Here is a 16,309-nt window from a genome sequence, read left to right on the forward strand (position 1 = left end):
ATGTGTATTATGCAATATTTTTTGGTGCCAAATTAACGTTCTTAATTACATTTTGATTGAGCTATTATTAAAATGCTCTTTATTCTTTAAACCCACACAGCCTCACAGTGGGAGAAGTGGTTGAGAGCAATGCTAAGAGGCAGCAGAAAATCAACTGTACATATAAAAGTTTGTCAGGGATAATTCACAAAGTGAATAAGCCACCTGTAGGAAAACAAGATACAACTGTATCCACAGAGAATCACAGAGCCAGAGAATCGCATGGAAGATCTAATATAACCCCCTACTGTTTTGGAGACCAAAAGAAAACACAAAAAACAAAAACTACAGCATGTTTTGTTCCAATTTGCCTAAGAGAATGTAGTATAAAGCAGCACTTTGCAAATTATCTTTGAGGAAGAAAGCATTTTTAAATCTGTCACATAACTATGTATATGAAGAACACAGTAAACATGAATTATAGGTGAAATGGAAAAAACACGTATGAAATACAAGTCCAGGTTTTTTATTAGGTTCAATAGTTCTGAACTTAAACATTTCAGAAAATCTGATCAGAACAAACATAGCAAGGAGAAAAAGAAAAGAACTATAAAAACTGATCATTGTTCACGGAAAGTGGACAGTGACACAATCAGGGAAATGATAGTTGTTACCAGGCTGAGAAATAACTATAGTATGATCATTACATGTGCCGGACACTTTGCAAGGCTCTCTACAAGCTTTTGTGATGAGGTAGGGTATGATAATATGGAGGATGGGGACCCGTAAGGGACAGTTTGCATCTGATGAGTACACCTGGAGCAGTTACGGTGCAGAGAAGCTACCTGCTTGAGCACGTGCTCTGAAACATTCATGAATTATAACCTTTAAACAACTGGAACTTTTTTCCCTTGTATCTTTGCTCTTTAATGATCTACAACTAAAATGAATCCCGAATGCTGACCTGAAGGCATTGAAATACGTTTATTTTTTAGAATAGCTAAATGTTTAATTTTTAGAATAGCTATGTCATATTAACTAAACTGTTCTTAAGTAAGAGACTGAATTTTGACAGAGGGTCAACAGCAGAGTTTGAAGGCAAAGGGTTGTGATATTAAAAAGGTTACTACCAAGTAACCACAACACTTTATATCCTAAACCCAGAGTTTTCCAAACATCACTCTGAATAAGAGGAGCTTTTAAATATCAAGATTCCTGGACCTCATTTCCCGAGATTTTGATTAATTATGTCCTGAGGTGGAGTGGAAGGTGAAGAGGGCTTTTAAGTGGTCTACCAGGTGATTCTGGTATAGCTGATCTGGTTTTTGAATTTTGAAAATCACCATTCCCAAACATGCTGGCAAATTGAATTTTTATCTATGTATGCAGTTGATGTAGAAAAGTATGACCAATATGAAATAATATCCAAATTATTTGTACATGGTTCTAGAGCCTTGTCAGAGAAATATACAACATGCTCACAAACTTTTTCTTACTTAACTCTTTAGTACTCAGTGCTTACTGTTGGTCCCAGAAATCCAGTAAGATGATGGAGGAAAATAATCCACAGATCACTTAAGGTAGGTTGCAAATATGATCATTAAAGACATAAAGACGTTTAGGATTAAGTGCAGAGCTGGCTAGTTCTTACGTTAATGCATGATTCCTCATATTAATTAACATAGGCGCTGGGATGGGGTCAGTTGGGAAAGATTGCATCACATTTCTGTCCCCATGGCCAAGCAGCTGGTCAGATGGTTGTCAACAAAACCAAGATTAGAACTTGGTAACATATGTCTTGAGTATTGGCAATGACCATCAGTCACACTTTCACCGTTGTGTGTGTGTTTTATGACAGTGGTTAATAGCAGCTCACAGTTACTATTTGCTACTCATCAGTCGTTCTGAAAATCCTCACAACAGCCTTACAAGGTTCTTGTTTCATTTTATGGATGAGGGAATGAGGCTTAAGGAGCCCAAGGTCATTAGCTTATAAGTGTGAATGTATACTTTTCACTGTACCCTGCTTTCCATTCCACAAACTGCATCTCAGTGGTTACTGACTGGTTTTGTGGGCCTAGAAATCTGCATCTGGACTTTGAGGGGACTTCCACTAGGGTCTCCAAATACCTCCTTTCTTCCACCAAGTAGTCCAAAGTAATTGTTGAAGGTTGAATCCCAGCCATCTGTGAAGGGAACAAGGGTGTTGTAATTCCTGATTTCTCAGCCTCTTCTGGGTTTCTCCATTTCTAGGACTAGGATGGTGCAAATGATTAAGCACTCGACTGTTAGCGGAAAGGTTGGTGGTTAGAACCCACCCAGAGTCTCCTCAGAAGACAGGACTGGTGATCTGCTTCCGAAAGGTCACAGCCTTGAAAACCCTATGGACTGGGATCAACCTGACGGCAACTATCAAGTTTCCTGATGCTTTCTTCTACACATTTCTACTGGAGCCTGCCCTCCCTGCTACTGCCATACCATGTGTACCTTTCTGTATTTTCCTCATTAAAACTTGTCTGTCTTGTATCCTATTCTCCAGTCTCTTGCTGTCTCTTAACTGTCAGGTAATTACTGAAATGCATTAACCTATTTGGGGGTAGTGTCCTTACAAGGCATATAGTTACATTGAGACAAGTAATGTCTTGGATCGGTGTATGAACCAGAAGGAGTGTTGGTGGAAATTTCAGACAGTGTGACAAATTCGTGGTGGAGATAGCAGCTCAAATCATAGCTCGTGAGCTCCCTGCATTGACTAGGATTATTCCCTAAGCCCTAGTTGTTTAATTACTTACAGACCTCCCAGGGGCCCCTGCAGCTGAAGACATGCTGTTATCCAAATCAACCTGTGTGACTTGGGCCAGGTCTCTCTCCTGCCAACACTGGAGCAGAGAACTAAGGGAATTCCCCAGCTTTTTAAAGCAAAAATAAATGTGGGTAATTAGGCGACAGCTGAGATTTTTGTCTGGGAGACTTGGCCAACTGCCTCCGCGTCCTAGGCTTTGTGGAGATCTGCTTCTGTGAGACAGCTTTTGCTCTCCCAGCCCAAGAGAGCAATTCCGGTGAAGAATGTTTAGACTCATCCCCATTATCCCACCAACTCCCTCATCAGTGGCTTTGTGTGAAATGTTAGATTATATTTCGGAAGTGCAGACAAAAGTAATGTCTGAAACTATTTTTGGGCACGTGAATCAAAGATTACTCTCCATACTGCTTATTCTCTTGGTTCTTAGAAATTTAATTGCAGCAACCTTTTAAATATTAGCTTTTAACTTATCTGCAAAAAATTTAAAAGATTTACTTAATTAAATCAATTAAGGGAAATTTGGCCCAATTCTCATTCATTCATGTTTGGATCATGCAAAGCACAGATTTTTGAATGAAAAAAAAAAAACCCTTAAATACTATAACATGAATTCTAGAGGGGCATGCAGGTTTACATACCGTCTAATGTAGACTGAAGTAAAGCAGCTTCGTTTCCATCTCCTCATAAATAGCAAGCATGAAAAAGGATACTAATAAATTTATCTACCATTGGTGAAGGCAAGTGAGGAAAAGACGTGTGTTTTCTTTAAAAGAAATCTCAACCAGAATTTTAGGATGATCATGATAGACAAGTTTGTCTAAAAGAATAAAGCACAGCTTTTAAATTTGATATTTCAAACAAGTAGGAAAGGATAAAGTATAATAAATACCCATTCATCTACTGTATTATGTTATCATTTTGTCATTTGATTCAGATCTTTTTTTTAACAAAAGACAATTTTAAATACACAGCGGAGAACCCCTTTTGTACTCTTTATCAGAGCTGTGTAACCTTGGGCAAGATCCCTAACCTCTGTGCTCTGTGCTTCAATTACTTAATCTGCAAAATGTTGTAAAGATTAAATGAGTTAAAATGTAAAGAATTTAGAACAGAAACTGCTGCCCTGATGCCCCATTGATGTCTGCTGTCATTGCTCTAATTCCTCGTCCGCGATCTCGTTCTCATCTGTCTTTCCCAGGCACAGGCACTTCCCTGACGTTACTATACATCCCTTTTATCAACAAGGTGTGCTTTTCCTACATGATATTCTGTGCTTTTCAAACATTTACATAACTGGTGTCACACTATGGGCATCCTTCTATCACCTGCTTTTTTCTCAATGCTAGTTTTCTGGGGGAGCCTTGGTAGTGCAGTGGTTAACAGCTCAGCTGCTAACCAGAAAGTCAGCAGATCGCATCCACCGGCTGCTCCTTGGAAACCCTATGGGGCAGTTCTGCTCTGTCCTATAAGGTTGCTATGAGTCGGAATTGACTCTGATGGCAATGAGTTTGATTTTCGGTTTAGGTTTCTGAGATCTCCTTATATGGGGAGATAATAGATCAAGCTCATCCATTTTAATTCCTCTATAATATTTTATAGACATGTGTAAACATGTCTTATATACCATAAAATAGGGATCTATTAAACAAAAAAATATTCTTTTTTCTTTGCTGAATTTCACAACCATGGTGGAGTCAGAATTTTGGCCCATATTGGGATGAGCTGAATTCAGATACATTGTAGAGTGGGGTGGCAGGACATTTTTCTTTTATTGCTCCCTCCTATTCCTTTTGGTTGTCAAAGGACACATCTCTGCTGATGGGGAGCCCTATGAGAGCAAAATGAGAGAACTGTTAAGAAATGTAGAGGGCAATGGGGTTGGATTTCACTGGGGCAAGGAGCTCATGGCAATGCCTTGTGCTTTATCCATCTATGGTAGACTTAGAACACTCAGGAGGAAAAAACTGGGAAGCACTAGTCTGTTGAGAAGCACACCTGTATTTCTGACTCTCAGAAGAAAGCAAGAGCTTGGAGACTATTAACTGGGGCTTAGTCTTGGCTCACCTGCATTATTTGCATGATTTAAGGGGTAAGGGGAGGTGAAAACTACCATGTTTACTTCCTGTAGATCAGCATTAAATTTTTGAGTGAAAGAAATGTATGTTGGAAATAAGTTAATGCCTTATATAGTCTTGAACATTTATTCAGACTTATGGAAGAAATGTTTTCATTACCTTTGCCAGAAGATGATTGGATATTATAAATCCATATACATTTTTTATTTAGACTCAAGTCTTCTGCTCGTTGTCACTCATCAACCAATTTTTGACTCATTTGTTCATTTCTATCATGTATTTATTAGATTTATATAACAAGTGTATGTTGTAGGTTTTACTCTTAAAAATGCACGTAATCATCGATACACCTTGGGTGAGCTTCACACTACTAGTGGTTCCATTCCTTCTATTTGTTGTTAATTTAAAAGGAACCCTGTTTCCTTTTAGTAATAAGCAATATTCATCTCTGAATACATGAACTAAGGAAAAAAAACCTGTTCTAGTCATTTCATTAAGAGATGCAAATAAAATTATACTTTTTTATACTTAATAATTATCAAAATTTGCAATACATTTATTTTGGGATCAATAGTAATTAATTTAATGGTAATTAGATTTAATAGGAATGAGTAATAGTAATTTTAAAAAAGTAATTGAGTAATGGTAAACAATGTAAAATTTCCAACTGTTAACAGCTGTTTGTGTATTTTTTAAAAATAGACCATAATGGCTATCCAATACCACTTTTAAATGCATTTAAGATAATGACATCGCAGTTTTATTTTTAAAATGTCAGTATTTGTAACAATCCCAAAATTATGTATTTTGTAAATATTTAAATGTTATGCATATAATATTTACATGTTTATTTGAAAGCTTACGAAAGGGTATATAAGTTTTTCAAAATTATTTTATAGGGTACATGTGTAAAAAATTCTGATGCCCAAAGTTCTAGAATATGTCCAAAATGTAATTGCTGAGTAGTAGGGAGGTATGTACATCCTTAACTGGATTTTGTCAAATGCTCCTCCTAAGTGATTGCCCCATTTTAACTCCACTAGTAGTTTTTAGTAGTATGAAAGAATTCTCATATTTGCACATTTTTGAAAACACTTACCCTTATATATGCTTTCCGTATGCTCTCATATCACATCTGATTCTGTAATGTTCTTAAACCACATATGTATAAGTCTGAAGTCTAAAGATTTGGACTCTAACCTTTAAACTAACATTGTAATCGTTAATTCTGATTCTCCAGTGCTAGACAAATGTCTTGGAGTCTTCCTTGCGTGCCTTGCCATGACTACCTTGCAATAAACTAAACGAGTTTATGCATGACAAACCTGAGCATTTCTTTATTTATTTTTAAGATAAAATCCTTCACTTAGTATTTTTAACTTCTTAATTTTTGCCAGTCTGAAGTGTGTGAAATGCTATTATTTTGTGATTTTAACTTTGCACTTCCCTGATTACTAGTGAGGTTGACTGGTTTATTAGCTGTTTGGATTTTCTCTTCTGTGAATTGCCTGTTCATATCTTTGCCCATTTTCAGTTGGTTAAATGTACATATTTGTAATGTAGGGAACTACTTTTTACAACATGTTGACTTTTGTGGCTTATTTTGGGAAAATACCTTTAAATCTTTTGTACTATCCTAATTCTTGACCCACTCCTAATTAGCCACAAGTATTTTCTTTAATAAAGTGTTATTTTTGATCTGTTCCTAGAGGGTTTCCCATATGGAAATCAACTGCTAATTTTTCTTCCCGTTTAAAGCATCAAACCATCTAGACACTTCTGACTATATGGTAAAACTATATATTTTATATGACTAGATATAGAGATAACTTGATAAAAGTGAATAAAAAATAGAAAATAAAAGCAAATTGCCACCTTACTAAAAACCTAGGGTCATGTTGATTGGTTTAATAAGATTTGATTATTTTAAACATGAAATTACTTTGGAAGGAGAAATACAGGCAATCTCTGACTTATGAGCTAATTGGCCAGAGAAATGACCAGAAATTGAGCCACTGAAATACAACTGATTTATGGAATGGAATGAATCTTGTGGGAATACAAATAATGGCTTTACTTTTTCTCCTACTACTGGTTAACTCTGATACATCAAATCTCCCTTCCTGGCCCCTGGATACCAACCAGGGCAAAGTCCAAAACTTTCTAGTCACTTTTAAAGATAAGAAAGTATCTTTTTAGTGATCAAGACTCACTTTAAAGTATTAAAAAGTCCAACCCAATTCAGTTGAAAACTTTAACCTCAAATTCAGTTTAAATATTCTCTCTCCCTGCTCAGGTCAAGCCTAAGTTTATATCTTAGGGACCTGCAGGGGGAACAGGGTGTGGTCTCTTGTTTCACATTTTCTACCCTTTCTATTTTCCTCCATGGTTGGGAAAAGAGGACAATTAAGGAAGACTAGAGGAAAAAGGACAAAAGTCTTTTTCCTTACTAGTGTTATTTGTAGTTCTTCAACATGGCAGGTATCTGATGTTGGCTGTTTTGCAGGTCATGTTTTTAGATTCTTTGCACACATATCCATTCTGATATGGGTTCTATATTCTCCAGCTGCTGTCCTCAGAGGCTACCCCATATCCAAATAGCTTCTTATTACTGGTGTTCCCCTGGTTCTGGCAGGCAGCCCTTCTGGGTGGCTCACCTTCAATCCAACTCAAGTCCAGCTACTTCTGTGACATCTACTTCCTCCAAGGAAATCTCACACATCCTGGTCATGCCCAAGGCTAGAAATGTGGGTCCCTCAGAGAACACTATTGCTCTTTCACCTTACCATGCTGTGGAAGGTTATTCCTGTTAGCCTTCTACCTCTGGAATTTTCTAGGCCCTGGCTACTCAAAGTGTTGTCCAGGGACCAGCAGCCTTGGCATCATCTGGAAACTTGTTAGAAATGCAGAACCTCAGGCTCAACCCCAGACTGACTCTTATCAGAATCTACATTTTGCCAAGATCTCCAGGTGATTTGTACGCACATTAAATTTGAGAAGTGCTGACCTAGGCTAGAGGTAGGCTCTAGTCTCTATGTCCAGGTTCACCCCTAAACTCCAGGGAACTCATGCAAGACTCTCTCAAGTACTCTGACAACTCTCTATTTGGGTCCATCCTAAGCTTCTATAGCCCAGAATCATCCATATGGTTGGAATTCTTGCAGGAATCCCCACTTTCTATGACAATGTCTCTAGGAACCTCTATCACTTGGTTTGGGAAAAGGGAAGCACTTTCCTTTCTTCATGTAGGGAGGAAAAAATCCAAAGCCCTCTCGCCTAAGGTCTATACCTGACTACCTCCCTGACCTTCTTAATAACTTCAGTTTTTTGTCTAGGTAAACTGGATAAAGGAAGGAGTAGAGGGCATTGGAAGATCTCTTCCTAAGAAGTCTTGAAGTGAGACATCAGTAGATCCATTGTCATTCTCTTCAGAATATAGAGGCAACAGTCACCTCTTGCCCTCTCTTTGGGACTTTATTCTGAAATGACATGATAATTGGGAAAGTTATACTTTTCCTGTTATGGTCAGGAGAAGTTTTATATAACATTATGAAATGCAATTTAATTTTGGGAATCCTTTTCCTATTATAAAAACACCAAGTTGATAAGAATAAATGAAAGAAGGGTAATTTGTGGGCTATGTTATTCAGACCAATTCTTCTAGTGTCAAGAAATAAACTAGCAGGCTAAAATTAAAATTAAAAAAAAAAAAGATCTTAAAAGCATCTGACAAGACAGTTGGGAAGCAAGAGAGGTAAGCAGACTCAGAAAAGTAAGCAGAGATGAAAGCTATCTTTGTCGTGGGGGAACTACTCATAGGGTGCATCCAGGGTTCAGGCCTGGCAGATTTAAGGTGCAGAAATTAAGGGATCCCCCCACCCAAAAAAAGAAGAGGAGTCTAATAAGAGATTCTCCCCATATTAAACTCAGACCTCAAAGGGCTGAGATATACTGAGGATAAGGATGAAAAAAAAAGGATGAAGCAGAGCTAAATGCCCTCACCCTGCACTTCCCCCATACCCACTCCATTAGCATCTCTAGATATCTTCAGCTAAGGTTGCCTTGAGCTGCAGGGAGGAGAAAAGGGGGACTTTCCTGGGAAGTTGGGGCCCATGACCTGTTCTAGTGCAGATTTGCAGCCTTGATTCTCACTGTCTAGGTGGTCCTGGGAACCTCAAGCTTCTTAATTTGGTTTAAGGCAATTCAGAGTTGGTAGTGCCTGCAGGCATCTGGCAGAATCTAATGCAAATTCTCTTCGGAGGAAGGCATATTAATTCCAGCCTTCAAAGATTCTCATTAATGTTTTTCAAGGACAATGAGCTGCACACTGAAAAAACAACAACAACAACTAATCATAAGGGAATAAGTGAGAGCCAGCAGAAAAAACAGACCCTCAACCATTGTAATTATTAGAATTTGAAGACAGAGATTGTAAAGAAGAAATAAAAATACAATTAAGTAAAAGTAAAATATATCAACTTTCAAGTATCTGTTAGGCATATAAAACCAATACTTTAAGTCTTGTTGGGGTTTAATTTTTTTTTTTAAATAAGTAGAGAAACGCTCAGGTTTGTCACACATAAGCTCATTTAGTTTATTGCAAGGTAATCATGGCACAGCTCACAGTAGACCCCAAGACATTCATTTAGACCTGGAGAATCAGGAGAGTAGGGTGAAGTTAATCCAATCATGAAAGCCCAAATCTTCAGCCAACCTTCAGGCATCTGCCTTTAATGAAGAGTCTTGAGGAGAAGAAATCTTGACCAATGGCTCATCCTTGGCAGAGGTCACTCATAGCTGGGATCCGAGGTTGGTGGTAGGCAGAATCTCTATCTTTAGAGATGCCTAGAGAGTAGATCGACAGAAGTCATTTTATTTCTACCTTGCTCATTTAATGAGCAAAAGCAAATGTAGTTTAGGCCCTCTGGTCTTGAATGATATGGGTATACCAGGGGGTGACCTGTTCACATTGCATCCAGGTAACCCGTTATAGGTTCATAATCAGGGGTGCACACTCAGGGTGCCTAACATAGATAAAATAAGGGTTACGTCACACATTATCACAGTAAAACAGTTGTTTACAACAAGGAAATTGCTTATATTAGAAGTTGCTTATGACAGAGAATTTCTCAGTTTTAGATATGTTTACAAGTTAGCTTAAATATTCAAGTCACACATTACATGTTTTATACATGTGTGATTTGGGATCATTATATTACAAATTACATCACATTTTATATACAAGATACATTATAAATGTACCCTTTTAGGTAAATAATTTTGACATGGTTGGATAAGCAGAAGCTTCTTAAATATAAGTACAATAACGTGTAGACAGAAGATAACTTCTTTTACTGGTTAAGTCTCTCACAGCAAGCATAGGTATTCTTTTATTGCTTCAAGAACCTTCTTTTAAAAAAATTTGTAAAAACTTTCTATTCAGGCATAATTTATATTCTGTAAATTTATATTCTTTTCTAAAGCTTGATGGATGAAGTTTTACATATGAATATATACGCAGGTAACTACCACTCTCTGCAAATATTGAACATTTCCAACACCTCAACAGATCACTTATGCCTCCACTATCCAATAACCCCCCAAAGGTGATCAATATTCTGATCTCTATTAGCTTTGTCTGTTTTTTGAGCTTTAAGTAAATGGAATCACATGATACATATTCTTTTGTATCTAATTTCTTTTGCTCAATGTTATGCCTGTGATATTTATCCGTGTTTCTATGTGTAACACTAGGTTTTTTTTTTTTTTTTTTAAACTGCGTATAGTCCGTTGCATGGATATACCATAATTTTTGTATCTATTTTATTGTGAATGGGTATTTGGGTTGTTTCCATTTGGGGCCTATTGTATACAATGCTGCTGTCAACATTCTTGTACATGTCTTTCTATGGACATAAGCACTCAGTTCTTTTCTGCATACACCCAGGAGTGGAATTGCTGAGCCATAGAACATGTATACGTTTGGCTTTAGTAGATACTGCCAAATAGTTTTTCAAACTGTAACCGTTTACACTCCCAGCAGCAACACATGAAAATCCTCCAAAAGCCTTTCACTCTCCTTCAACATTAAAGCCATCTAATATCTGTGCTGACTTGATGTTCATGAATTTCTTCACAATCTTTGAATGGTAAATGCTAGAAAAAGAGAGGCTTCCATGGTGATTTCTTCCCTGTTGACGCTGTCAGCCAACCATGCAGAGAGCAACAGTCAGGAGATGAGAGAGTGCTAATAAAAAAAAAAATAGCACTATTTAAATTCATGAATACTATGGTGCCCAAGGCCTTCTTTACCCAGACTTTTCTATGTTAAACAAGCTAGGAAATTTTGGTTTTGTTTAAATTAGTTTAATTTGGGTTTATGACACCAGCAGCCAAGAGAATCCTGCCAAATTGAGACTCAGTACTGAAAAGAATGTTGCATTCTCAGTCTTTCTGCCTCTAACTTCTCAAAGTTCAGATTTTAAAGAGCAAACAGTTTACCTCACCAACAATATTGTATAAGATTTTCTACTTTTGTACCTATTACTTATGACCTAAAATGTATGCATCAAACATTGCATATGTAGACAACTGGAATTTCTGGGAATACTTGCCCAGGACCTCTGCTGCAGGATTTTTTTTTTTTTTTTTTTAATTCTGTTCGAAATATATACACCAAAACATTTGCCAATACAACTTCCACATTTATAATTCACTGACACTGATTACATTTTTACGCTGTGCCATTACTTCTGACCCTTTCCAAAATATTCCACCACCATTAACATAAACTCAATGCCCCCAAACAAAAGCTCACCCTGTCCCCCTCTCTCCCACTCTTAAATCCATTGCTGTCTAGTGGATTCCAACTCGTAGCTACCGTATAAGACAGAATAGAACTGTTCCATGAAGTTTCCAAGGCTATAATCTTTACAGAAACAGACTGGCACATCTTTCTCCCATGGAGTGGCTGGTGGATTTGAACCACTGACCTTTCAGTTAGCAGCCAAGCACTTAACCACTGCACCACCAGGGTTCCTTTTTCCACCCTTAGTAACCGTTAATAACCTTTGGCTTCTATGTATTTGCTTATTTCATATAAGTAAACCTGAATGATTTAAAAACAGAAAAACAAAAACATGAGTCATGGATTGCCTTTGAGATAATTCTGACTCATGGCAATAGGAACAAAATGTTACAAAGATAAACCTATTTTATTACTTTCCACAACATTGTTTGTTAATCCACCAACATACAAAAGTAGAAGCCCCCGCCCAGATGGTATTATTTTTCAGGTAACTCTCATTTTAAGTAGATTTTATTTCTAAGTCTGAAAGGTTAAAGAATTTTCATGCCAGAGAAGTTAAAACGGTGAACACCTTTGGCAAAATACAACATTATAACTAAACTTGAAGAGACATCACAAATGCCCAGTTGAAAGAAAGAAAGTAACAACCATGACAATCGTGGAGTCAGGAGATCTCTGTTCCTAGAAGAGTTTCTTATAATGAGGGTTAGAAGAAGAGAAACAAAAGATGGCGGCAGAGAGATAGTGAAGAAGGACAGAGTTGCCAGAGCACTCCTAGCATCTGCTGGTATCTCCTAGCACGGTACATGGTGTGCCAAAGCCCTGACTCTCCTCGTGATCATTTTGAATCATTTTTTTTTTTTTTTTTTGGTAATTCGATCTATTTTTTTCTTCTTGACAGACTTCAATAGTAAGAACTATTGGAAATAATAGAATTCATTTTTGTTGCAATTAACTTGGTAGTCATGGTTGAAATAATGTTTTTTTCCAAAAAGTGAGTGTTCCCTGAATTTTTATAAAGCAATTTCCACAACCAATCAAGTTCTGCATACCCTTTTTTGGTACCTTTTAGAAGAATCAGTAATTTATCAGATGAAGGCAAGAAAATGTCCCTTCACCCATTCCTACTTGAAAAGAAATGCCTGGTTTTCAGTGAAAACATACTTTTGGTAGAACTGGCCTAATTGAAATGGTTAAGATAGTTAAGCAGATTTCAAGATGATTTGGGAAGTTCTGGTTTGCTTCCCACCACTAAAATGCATAGATGTGCCTAAGACTGGGCTCATGCACGAAAGTGTTGAAGAAATAGGTTTACCTAAGTAGATTTAAAACTATGAAATCCAGGTGCCCCGGTCTTCAGGGATCCCCCTCTCCTTTGACACCCAGAGTCACAAGCGAGAGCAAGAAGTCCTGTCTTTTATCATCTTTCCCTTGTCATGTATCTGAAATTCCATAAAGAAACCATTCATGTGCTTATTCCATTCCTACTGTTATTTATCTCCTCAGACAACCATTTCTCCTTCTGTAGTTATCCTGCACCCTCTCTAGATACTTTTTGCTGTTTGGTAACCAGTTTTTCCTGCCTACTGCTCTTCCCCCTTTTCTACTACACAACAAGGATAATCCCTGGGTCTTGTTTAAGTCATAGATAAAATCAGGCTGTAACATCAAGCAAACATAACTGAACGCGGCTTGTAGCGCAACGGAGTTACAACATAGAAAATGTAAGTTGGATCAATACTCCTTGAGTCCAGTGGCCATGGCTATTTAAACCAAAAACACTTTGTGGTCAAGTGGATTCCGACTCATGGCGACCCTATAGGACAAAGTAGAATGGCCCCACAGGGTTTCCAAGCCTGTAAATATTTACTGAAACAGACTGCCACATCATTCTCTCCTGGAACGCCCAATCAGTTCGAACTGCCAAACTTTCAGTTAGCAGCTGAGTGCTTAACTACTGTGCCACCAGGGCTCCTTTATGCCTGTCTACAACAGAGAATTTTTCTGAATGTCTCCCCTTAATTTCCAGCTGCCACCAACCTCCCTCCCCACAGTAGAAAGGCTGTGGACAGGCCAGTCTCTGTTCATCCTGCTAACAAGGAAAATGAGTCAATTCTAAGGTTGTACTTAATTTATTCTAAGTAGTAAGATGGGACATTATTCTATGTGCCTCCTTACCAGTCAGGGACTTATTTACAAAGGGGCTAATCACCGAAGTGTAAGGGAACCATAAAGAAAAGAGCGGAACCTGTGGCTAACATCAGAGGAGCTGTGACCACCTCTAACTACAAAGGGAATGAAGAGAGGGAGATATTATAGAAACTGGGAAGCAGGTAAGCTTATATGGGGTTGGGGGGAGGACAGTGCAGTCGTGCTCTGCCCTTACTCTCCTCCCTCCCTCCCATCTCCTCCCAGGCCTTCCCATTGGCCCAACCAAGTAGAAAGCCAGTTGGCGTAAGAGCAAGTCCGCATAGTCTAGACAGTCTGCCTCCAGAGGAGAAGTGTAGAAAGTGAATCTGGGAGGGCAAATGGAAGGGATCTCTGATACAGCCACTAAGAAAGAATAAATTCTGCCAATTAAAATATGAAACACTGCACTCTTATCAGTTAGAATTTTTATTTTATACGTATTGCAAGAGCTCTGCTAGATATATAAAGCCATGGATTTATTTTTTTATCATATGGTGCCTTTCTGGATTCAAAATAACTTTATCTTTCAATACTGAATCATAGTGCAATCTCTTTGAAAACATTTTGTAGCAGATTTTATTTTCCAAAGATGGCCACAATAATAGCTCCTACTTCATATGTGCTTCTAAAAACCCTACTACTCCTATACGTGAAGCCTCATTTCTCTTCCTTTGAATCTAGGCTAGTTTGTGACTCTCTGGTAACTAATGTGGAGGCCTGGTGGTGCAGTGGTTAAGAGCTATGACTGTTAACCAAAAGGCTGGCAGTTCAAACCCACCAGGCGCTCCTTGGAAACCTTGTAGAGCAGCTCTATGAGTCGAATCGACTCTAAGATAATGGGTTTAGGGTTTTTTGGTGGTAGCTTAACATAACACAGCAAATGTGGTGCTATATGACTTCTGTGAGGTTAGGTCTGAAAAGATGATGCAACTTCCACCTCCCCTGTGGAATACTTGCTCTGGAGCTCCAAGCCTCCACGTTAGCAGTCTGACTACTCTGAGGCCACTGCACTGTGAGGAAGCCAGAACTAGCCCAACTTCACAGGGATCACATGGAGGAGGCTTGAGATTACATGGAGAGAGATGTTTTTCCAGGTCTCAGCTGCTCCTGCTCCCTCCATCCTTGCTGTTCCAGTTGCAGCCCTCATCTGACTGCAATCTCATGAATCCCAGAGCTAGAACCACCCATTCAAGTTCTTCCTGAATTGCTGATCCACAGAAACTGTGAGAGATAACAGACCGATTGTTGTTGTTTTAAGCACCAAATTTTGAGGTGATTAATTACACAGCAATAGTAACCAGGTCAGTTTTAAAAGCCAATTATAGTCAACAAATGTAGCACCAGCAATGCATGTAATTGATTGAAGTGATGACAATATGAATAACCATGACCAACTTTGCACATGCACAGGCCATAACAAATATGTCATGACTGCCTCCTGGCCAACAGCAAGTGTAAGATGCCGTCTATTTTAAGCTGCATCTTAGTGAAAAGAAAATATGAAAAAAAAAATGTGCAGCTTAGAATTCATAGAATGTGGTAGTATTGATACGAAACCCAAAAAACCAAACCTGTATTGCCGTTGAGTTGATTCCAACTCATAGCGACCCTACAGGACAGAGTAGAACTGCCCCATAGAGTTTCCAAGGAGCGCCTGGTGGATTCGAACTGCTGACCTTTTGGTTAGCAGCCATAGCTCTTAACCACTCTGCCACCAGGGTTTCCAGGGAGGGAAAAAGACAATGAAAAGAGTGAATTGGTGGGTAAGGAGACTTATTTTCAAAATAGCTTAATATTTTGTAGCTAAGATGAAAAATATTTTTTCTTTTTTTAAGATGATGCATGTTTGCTGAAAAAATAAACAAATGCAAAAAAAAAAAAAAAAACTACTAAAAAGACAGTAAAATCACCCAAACTATCCAGAGGTAATCTCCAGATTTCTAACTGAACATAGACATACATCTAGATGAATGCCGTAGAAATTATTTCATCTTAAACAGCAGCGTTTGTATTTTTCCACTCAAAAATCTGCAAAGGTCACATTTCTACCTCAATAGAGAAAGCTCTGCATCCTTATTTTTTAATGGTAGTGGAGTATTTTCTTTCCTTAACCAAGCATCCTGTGATGGACATTTTGTTTTGTTTTTTCAGTTTTGCTTTTGTGAGTGGTAAAGCAATAGTTATAGCTTATACATGTTTTCCATGCTGTATAATTATCTTTTGAAGAATTTCTAGATAAGAGATGATTGGATTGAAAGGAATGCACATTTATAATTGTGATATGGAGTGACAAAAATGCCTCCCAGAGGAATCATACTTCCATCAACAGTTTATAAAAATGCTTTTTTTTTTCCTCTTTTACTAACATTTGACTTTTTCATTCATCTCGTTTCCAATCTTAGGGCTAAAAAAGGTTCCTTTTTGTTGTTTTTATTTGCATTTTTAACAATAATG

At 37.9% G+C, this 16,309-nt stretch overlaps 1 protein-coding gene across 5 annotated transcripts in view; it reads left to right on the plus strand.

The window, feature by feature from the left end:
• The window catches only part of HTR7 (5-hydroxytryptamine receptor 7), a 99,591-nt gene extending 96,171 nt beyond the window's left edge, over window positions 1–3,420 (plus strand). For all 5 annotated transcript variants that reach the window (XM_064269585.1, XM_003409242.3, XM_064269586.1 and 2 more), the window contains 2 exons: window positions 1,488–1,559; window positions 2,233–3,420. The gene's annotated coding sequence lies outside the window, so the exon portion shown is untranslated. The remainder of the gene's footprint in view (window positions 1–1,487; window positions 1,560–2,232) is intronic.
• The last annotated feature ends 12,889 nt before the right edge of the window (window positions 3,421–16,309 follow it).

The sequence above is a fragment of the Loxodonta africana genome, chromosome 16 (assembly GCF_030014295.1).
Source record: "Loxodonta africana isolate mLoxAfr1 chromosome 16, mLoxAfr1.hap2, whole genome shotgun sequence".
Classification (NCBI taxonomy): domain Eukaryota; kingdom Metazoa; phylum Chordata; class Mammalia; order Proboscidea; family Elephantidae; genus Loxodonta; species Loxodonta africana.